Source organism: Macrotis lagotis, chromosome 5, assembly GCF_037893015.1.
Source record: "Macrotis lagotis isolate mMagLag1 chromosome 5, bilby.v1.9.chrom.fasta, whole genome shotgun sequence".
Classification (NCBI taxonomy): Eukaryota; Metazoa; Chordata; class Mammalia; order Peramelemorphia; family Peramelidae; genus Macrotis; species Macrotis lagotis.
In genome coordinates this window covers 45,567,525-45,575,867 of record NC_133662.1, presented here as the reverse complement: position 1 = coordinate 45,575,867, position 8,343 = coordinate 45,567,525, and the positions used below count along the sequence as shown (strand labels likewise).

The window sequence follows — 8,343 nt, the reverse complement described above, 5'->3', positions numbered from 1 at the left end:
ACTTTTTTCCATTTTTTATGATTTCTTCTGGATATAATCTGAGAAATGGAATTTTGGGGTCTTGGGTTTGAATAGTTTTATTGATCTTTGGGCATAGTTCCATATTACTCTCTAGAATGGTTGCATCAGTTCACAACTCCACCAGCAATGTATTAATATCCCAGTCCTTCCAGAACATGGATCATTTTCCTTTTTTGTCATATTATCCAATATGATAGGTGTGAATGCATACCTCAAAGTTGTTTTAATGTGTATTTCTCTAATAAGTAATGATTTGAAACCCAGAATTTAAATGGAGAAAAAAGGCTAATAAAGTTATAGCGATTAACAAAATTACCTAGTGTGTTGTTTCAAGAGTTCTTAAATCACAGATTTAGAGATTGAAGAGAATAAAGACAACTTCTGGTATAAGTCTCTCATATTACAGATGGTAAAACTGATATCCAGAGAAGTTAGTGGACTTGTATCAGCAAGTAGGAATTTGCACCTTGTTTTTTGATGACAAATACAGTACTTTTCCCACTATATCAAGTTGTCTCAACAATAAGATCTTAGGCTTAATCCAGTTTGACCCCTCTAGATTTCTTTTTTTTTTTTTGATTCTGAATTCTGCTTCTTTATTATTTTATTCATCATTTCATAAAACCAAAATTAGGTAAAAAGAACAAATTAATATAGTCTGTTCAATAATACTATTGTCTATTGAACTATTGTTCAATAATACTATTGGCAATAATACTATTGTCTTTTACTATTGCCTGACCCAATGAATATTATCCTATTTCCCTTCACAGAGGGATTATAGGAGAAATCAGTGATGATCACAATAGGGTCCCGACACAATGAGGATTCAGGAGAACCAACTCCCCATGGCCTCTTAAAGGCATCTTCCAGCTTGAACCTTGCACCATTTGCATGATACAGTGAAGGAGACATGAGAAGATCAGTGTTACAACAGCATCACTGTTATCATCATCTCCAGTACAGCGAGGTGCTTTATGAGAGGGTTTTGTTATTCATTCTTTTCAGTCATGTCTGACTCTTCATGACTCCATTTACAGTTTTCTTGGCAAAGATATACTAGGGTAGTTTGTCACTTCCCTCTACATCTAATTGTTACAGATAAGGAAACTGAGACAAACAGGGTTAAATGACTGGTCCAGGATGACACAGCTAACATGTTCTGAGGTCAGACTTGAACACAGGAAGATGAGTCTTCCTAACTCCAGGCCCAGTACTCTGTCCACTGGGCCATCCCTAGCTGCCCCTAAGAGGGCTTTCCTGTACCATGATTTCCCAAATATACAATGAAGCACATTCAGGCACAGAAAGGGTGACCCTGGAAGTCAATGGTGGCAGGAAACATAATCTGGGTCATTTTATTCCCCAGTCCAGTGGGTTCATACATCCTACCCCAGTGCCTCTGCTGCCCAGAATTAGGAAACTCTGTTACCTCACAGAAATTACCATCCAGAGGAAAGTAATTATTGGGAAAAGAGATCATGAAGAAAATCTACAGAATCTTGTCTTCATCTCTGGTAAATATTGTTATGGAAACATGGGGGGGGCATATTGGGAAAGGTGTCCATTTTGAATGCATTAGAGAGGACACCTATCCTAGCAGACCCCTGGGGATTATACATCTAGCAGTAATGAGACTAAACCCTGCAAATCTCCCCTCAGAGGGGTTCACCTGCTCAGGGATGCAGGAGCTGGACTGGATCTCTCCAAAGTCTTCTCCAAATCTAAGATCAAGGCCCTGGACTATGTTCCTGTGCTTTGGCTTAATTATGTCTCCAAGCAACAACCCTTACCTACAGCAAACCAATCAAGATAAAACACAAGTTCTCCAACAAGAGGATTGGTTCTCTCCTAAATTCTGGTCTTCCAAATGGGAAAATCCACACCAACATAATCTTGCCTAGTTTTCTAGAAGTATTTCTAATAATTGGGTACAAATATAATCATAAAAGAAGAGTTAAGATTGTTGCTCTGGATGTTTTAGGTGGTATAGTGGAAAGTGTTGGAATTGGGAGTCAGGAAGGAAGATCTGAATTCACAGACTTTATTAGCTGTGTGAACGTAGACAAGTCATTTACCCTCTAATATCCTCAGTTTTCTCATCTATAAAATGAGGCTAATAAAAGTGCCTCACAGTTTTTGTGATAATCAAATTAAATAACATATCAATGCTACTGAAACCTTTAAAGCATAAAACAACTCCAACAGCAAGCTTTGCTCACCCCCTTCCATGTCTTTGCCCCCCAAGTCTTGCCTCCTCCAACCTCCACAATGGTCATGCCCCAGAGGAAGGAGCTAAATCTATTTCCATCAGCTGAATAGGCTCAGGGCAAAGTGCCTGAAATAAATAGCCAGCTCTTAGCATCCTTGGCCCAAACAAACAACTGGGATAAGGAAACAGGAAAGGATGCTTGACTTCTGAGTTTATTGCTCAGGACTGAAGGCAGAAAGGCTTTTTGTAATTCTATGTAAGGCTGACCTAGAGCATCTCTTCTTGCAGAATCAAGATGCTGAAATTTGACCTGAGAAGAGAACGCCAAGGGTCGCCCATAGAGGCTTTCACTGTTTTCATCACAAGTGAGCAATCCCCACAACTCACAAGTGACACATCCCCCAACTATTCCTGCCACTGATGAAGGATTGGGAAAAAGAGAAAAAATTCACATTGCCCATTAAGATGACCAGCTTGAGTCTGATGGAAAATCCTGGCAGGGCTCAACCCAGGCCATCCTCTCAAACTTCAACTCGCCTGAATGTGTTGGACATAGGACCAGAGCTAGAGGAGAGAGTCTCATCCAATCCTCTTTTCCGGATGGGGAAAGAAACTGAGGCCCAGAGAGGGTGAAGGGCATTTCCATCACACAGGTGCTAAATACCACAGCCCTTGAATTCAAATCCAGGGGTTTTTCCAGTCTAGCCTGCCAAGGAATGGGGAGGCCAAGGCCTCAAGCTGGAAGCAGCAGGAACCAAGAGGAAGAGTTGGCAGCCCTCTGTCCTCTAGAGTCTCCACAATGAAGAATCAAGGTTGGGTCTGGAATTCTTGGTTCTTATTGTAATCAATGATTAAAACATAGAAGGAATACTGGTTGAGGGTGTCCACCTGAGTCTAAGAGCAACAATCATCAAGGGAGGCCAACATTAACAGGAACTCTATGGCAGGGTCTTGTAAGGGTTCAGGATCCCCTGGGGATCCAACATGCCGTTGATCTGTTGCATGAGGAGGATGGCTTCACGGGGCTTACTGTAGCCAATGAAATCCTTCTTCTTGAACCCCAGTCCGTGTTCAGCACTTATACTCCCATGGTGCCGGTGGTCCACTCATACACATATGGCTCAATGGCCTTCAGGAGCGAAGAGCTGTAAGATTCGGCAGTTACATTTAAATGTAGATTGCCATCTCCTAGGTGTCCATACCCCACCACATTCTTGGCACTCTGGCCCAGGCGGCTCCGCATATCGAGCACAATGTCATACAGCTTCTCCACCAGGAGCAAGATGTCATATTTGTACATGTAGCCGTCGAGGCTCAGGGCCTCAGTGATCCTCTCCCGCAGGGCCCACAGTGCCTTTATTTTCATGTTCTCTGTGGCTACAGTGCCATCCATTACTAAACCGGAGCTCAGGGCCTGCTCCAGAAAGTTATTCAATTTCTCCTCATCGTGCCGGCGTTGGAGCCTGAAGTTTCAATTAAGACACAGAAGGGATTTTCTGTGACTGGGTTGGTCAGTCGGAGGTGGCTCTCTACCACCTGCATGCATTGGTTATCCATGAACTTGTAGGCAGATAGGATCTCCCCTAGCATTCATTCCCTTGCAGGTACTGAAGGTTTTCAGAACATCAGCAAAACTTGAACAGCCTAGGAAGGCCAAGTTCTCAGCCTTAGGTCTATATAGACACAGAATGGAAACAGCAGGCATGATACCCAGGGTGCCCTCAGAACCGATAAAAAGCTGTTTGAGGTCGTAGCCAGTATTGTCCTTCCTCAGGGAAGCCAAGCAGTCCAGAACCGGGCCGTCCGCCAGCACCACTTCCAGGCCAAGAACTGTCCGGCGCAGAGAGCCACATCTCAGAAGGCGGAGCCCCCCTGCATTGGTGGCCACATTCCAGCCAATGTGACAACTGCCCTTTGCTCCCAAGTCGAGGGGCATAATGAAATCTCCTCCACGTACTGGTTGAGCTGCTCAAGGATACACCCAGCCTGGCAAACCAGGACACCAGACACCGAGTTGAAGTTGATGATTTGATTCATCAAGGACTTGGAAAGGATGATTTCATCGAAGACCGGAACGCCGCCCCCCACCATCCCTGTGTTGCCCCCCTGAGGATTGACAGCCAAGTTTCTCTTGCTGCAGTACCTGAGGATCTGGGAGACCTCCTCTGTTGTCTTGGGCTTCAGCAGCAACTTACTGCAGCCTCCCAGGGCGCCCAGCCAGTCCGCATTGGCGGCGCGCAGCTCCTGGGGGTCGGCGCTGACCCTGCCCGGGGCCACGCGCTCGAAGAAGGCCACGTCGGCCTCCGACAGCTCGGAGAAGGGCAGCCTCCGGACAGGGTGGTGGGCGCGGGTGGACGGCACCCGCGGGGCCCCGGGGGCCGCGCTGCGGCCTCGCCGGCCCAGCCACACCCCGAGGCGCCAGGCGGGGAGCCGGGGCCCGAGCGGGAGGCCGGCCATGGCGGGCCCGCTGGAGGAGAGGCCCGGCCCGCCGCGCCCAGCCTCCCCCAAATACTCTTTTAATTCTACCATATATTAGGTACTTTGCAATCTTTTCTTTATAATTTATACTGAGCGTGAAGTAGAAATGTCATGTAATAGTAAATGAAATGAGAAAAAAAGGCCAAAACAGAGCAAAAATATAAATTAAAATGAACAAATTGTAATTAGCAGTTTAGTAGCATTTTATATAATTTTATTTCAGAAAAATATCAGTGGTTGAGTTAGTTGCTGTAAGGATTGTCATTATCTTCTCTACATTATAGATGTCGAGTCAGAGTCAATATTTAAATTTTGGTTTTCTCAGACTTGAATTTCAGCATGCTTTTCAATATATCACATTACCTCCTTGAGAAAAAATGATTTTATAAGAGTATAATATTCTTTCACCTTTCGATATCCATATTTGATAAGAATCTAAAGCAAGAACATTTAAGATGATAGTATCATTTATAGGGCACATATTTTTCAAGTAAAGTCCATGAATGTTTTTCCATTGCATTCTTGGCATCATATCATTTTGGTGATAATTTAAAATGTACTGAATATAGAGTCACAACAACTGGATTTAAATATTTCCTCTAATATTTATTGTCTGTTTGACCTTGGGGAAAAAATCACTTTACCTATCAGTTCCTCATCTATAAAAATGGAAAATTCTTATAGGATCTCCAAAATCTTTTCCCAGTTCTAGATTCTATTACTAATGATATCATAGCTAAGAGAAGTAAACATCAAAATACAAATTTAACTAGAAGCTTTGATCTAATTAATACAACTTAAAGGTAACAAGTTACAGAAATATTTAGTGCAACCTAGATTGTATACAAATATGGCAAGCCACTCATATGTATGTATGAACAAATGTATAAATATATATGTATATGTATATATATACATACAAATAAAGACAACATGTGAATATAAATATATCTGTATATGTTTTTTAGAGGGAAAGTATAGGATAGTGGTTACACCATTGACCCTACAGTAAGAAAGGCCTTCCAGTCCTGCCTCTGCTACATACTAACTTTGTGACCCTAGAAAAGTCTCTTAGTCTCTCAGTGTGCTATGCAAGTTTAGTACTATATATATTATTAAAGTTACTGATCTACATAGATAAATGGAATTTTATACTATAATACACACACAAATGAAATCACCTATCTGCACCAAAATAATATAGTATGAATAATTATTATATTAATAATAATGTACCTCTCATATTTAATTGTGGTGTTAAAATATATGAGGGTTTTCTATACAACAATTTTTCAAAGTTATTAATATAAATATTTTCTCAAGATGCAATCTGGCAGAGTGGATAACAGCTAGTCATTGAATCAGTAGGTTTGGGCTTCAATTCCTACCTTTAGCACCTACTGCTAAAGGGGCAACACCTTTATGTTATTACTAATATTATTTTAAAGAACTGACATGACTGGACATATTTAATCATCTTCAAAAAATGTTCTCATTTTCCTTTCAGCAAACTGGTCTCTGATGAAATATAGAGTTAAAAGAAAAAAAGTACATGCATATTCTATTTGATCACTAGGTCTCCATAGAAAATTTGAAGCATTTTAAAATACAGTTTGCAAAGGCAGACTTGGTCTGAGCAAGTGAAATGCTCATGCTACATTAACAGTTTCTATTAATTCAGTTTTAGAATATTTTAGTATGTTGACATTTATTAGAGTGTATTAACCTGCTTTTTATTTTTACCTCCCACTGGCCATTCAGCTGTCAACATTCGAAAACAGACAGTGTTTTGAAGCCTCATTTTCTAAAGGTAAAATTTTTGAAAAAAAACACTTTAATGTGTGCCTCCTACTGCCTTTTAGACATTGAAACATTTTTACACAGGTTGATGCAGGAGGTAAAAATAAAAATTGCTTTTCCTGAGTCAGTGGACTGTGAAATGCAGTAAATTTCTAAATGGCATTGGTAGCATGGAGACTATGACCGTAGGGGATTTGCTTACACCGGGATACTTGAAGTTGGGTTGGGATCTTTGAAATTTCATCTTCTGCATTTGACTTTTAGCAACAGAGAAGATCAGAGGGAAAATTTTTTTCAACCTTGAATGCTTTAGAATGTAATCTCTATTATTTGGGTTTCCAGACTCTAGGTCAGCCATACAGAATTCTGAATCTGCCTAAAAATCCAAGAAGAAATTCCCATATTTCAGAGTAGTAAAGTTCCAATATGATCAACACCAACGAACTGAAGATACTTCCCATATTGCATGTCATTTGTCTCCCCTAATATCTGAGTAAAGAGGTCAGCAACATTATTGCAAGAACAACTGGTAGTCTTGTCAGGTGGAGGTGCTCACCCATTTGACAAATAAAGGCCTAACCTAACTAGTCTATAACTAAGAGTTCCTAAGATAGGGTCATACATATGAAACTAAAAAGGGACAATAGATTTCATCTCTTCCAATTGCTTCATTTTAAAGATAGGGGAACTGAAGTCTAGGGTGGGGAAGAAGTTTTCTCATATACATGCAGCTACCAAGTGCCAAAGACAGGATTTGAAATAAGTTCTTTCTGAGTCCAATTCTAGTGTTTTATTCACTATACCAACCTACGTTTAAAGAGTTATTACCTTAATTAACAACTTTGCATGGTGGTACATGGAGCAGTTAGGTGACACAGTAGTTTAGTGGCAGGTCTAAATTGAGGAGTTCCAATCTGTTTTCATCTATTTGCAAAATGTGTAACTACAGGAAAGAGGCACTGAAAAATAGACAGACAGACAGAGACAAAGCAATAGACATACCAAGACAAAGAAAGAGACAGATTAAGTTCTTCATGATACAAAAGATGAACTCAATAATACTGCAAAAGGAGATTTCCATTTATTTGAATTTATCTAAGTCTGTGATTTTTTTTTTGTTTTGGTGAACTTTCAGGTGCATAATTCATCTGCTTACAGTTCCAGAGAATTACCAAGAGCACTGAGAGCATGGTTGGTTGGTTGTTGTCTGTTCTCTGAGAGAACCAAAAGATATAACTACAACTGAGTCAAGGTAAAGTGCATCCAACTGTGAATGAACATCAATAGGAGCTTAGAACACTCTGCTCATCAGGCACAAATAGTTCATATAAAGGTTTGTAGTGAAGATGTGTCTAAATTTGCATATCGTGGGTTTCTTTTGAGCTACTGCAATTCTGCTTCCTCATAGAGCACACACCTCTTGATGTGGGCATGCCTGTTGGGTGGTCTTTGTCTCTGTCTTCTGTGTCATGTAATCAGTTTCATGTGGCACCTTGAGAGTGTCCTTTATCACTTCTTCTGATCACCATGTGAGTGCTTGCCTTGAATGAGGTCTTAGGAAAATATTCTTCAACATTCAAACGATGTAGCCAACACATTCATAGGTGCACTATTTCCATTGGAGTTTTAATGTTTTACAGTTTAGCTTAAGGGCACTTTAGTGTCTGGTATCTTCTCCTACAAAGCAATCCTCTGAATCTTTCTAAGACAATTTAAATGGGAGCAATTCAGTTTCCTGACATAGTGCTGGTAAACCATCCAAGTTTCATAGGCATAGAGCAATGAGGTTCAATTGTCTTTTAATTTCATAAGCATTCTAATATCTCTCCTTT

General features: G+C 40.6%; 1 pseudogene; it reads right to left on the bottom strand.

Annotated features, from left to right (window-relative positions):
* Positions 1-3,126: 3,126 nt before the first annotated feature.
* LOC141489685 (D-2-hydroxyglutarate dehydrogenase, mitochondrial pseudogene) lies at positions 3,127-4,381 on the bottom strand (annotated as a pseudogene).
* Positions 4,382-8,343: the final 3,962 nt, after the last annotated feature.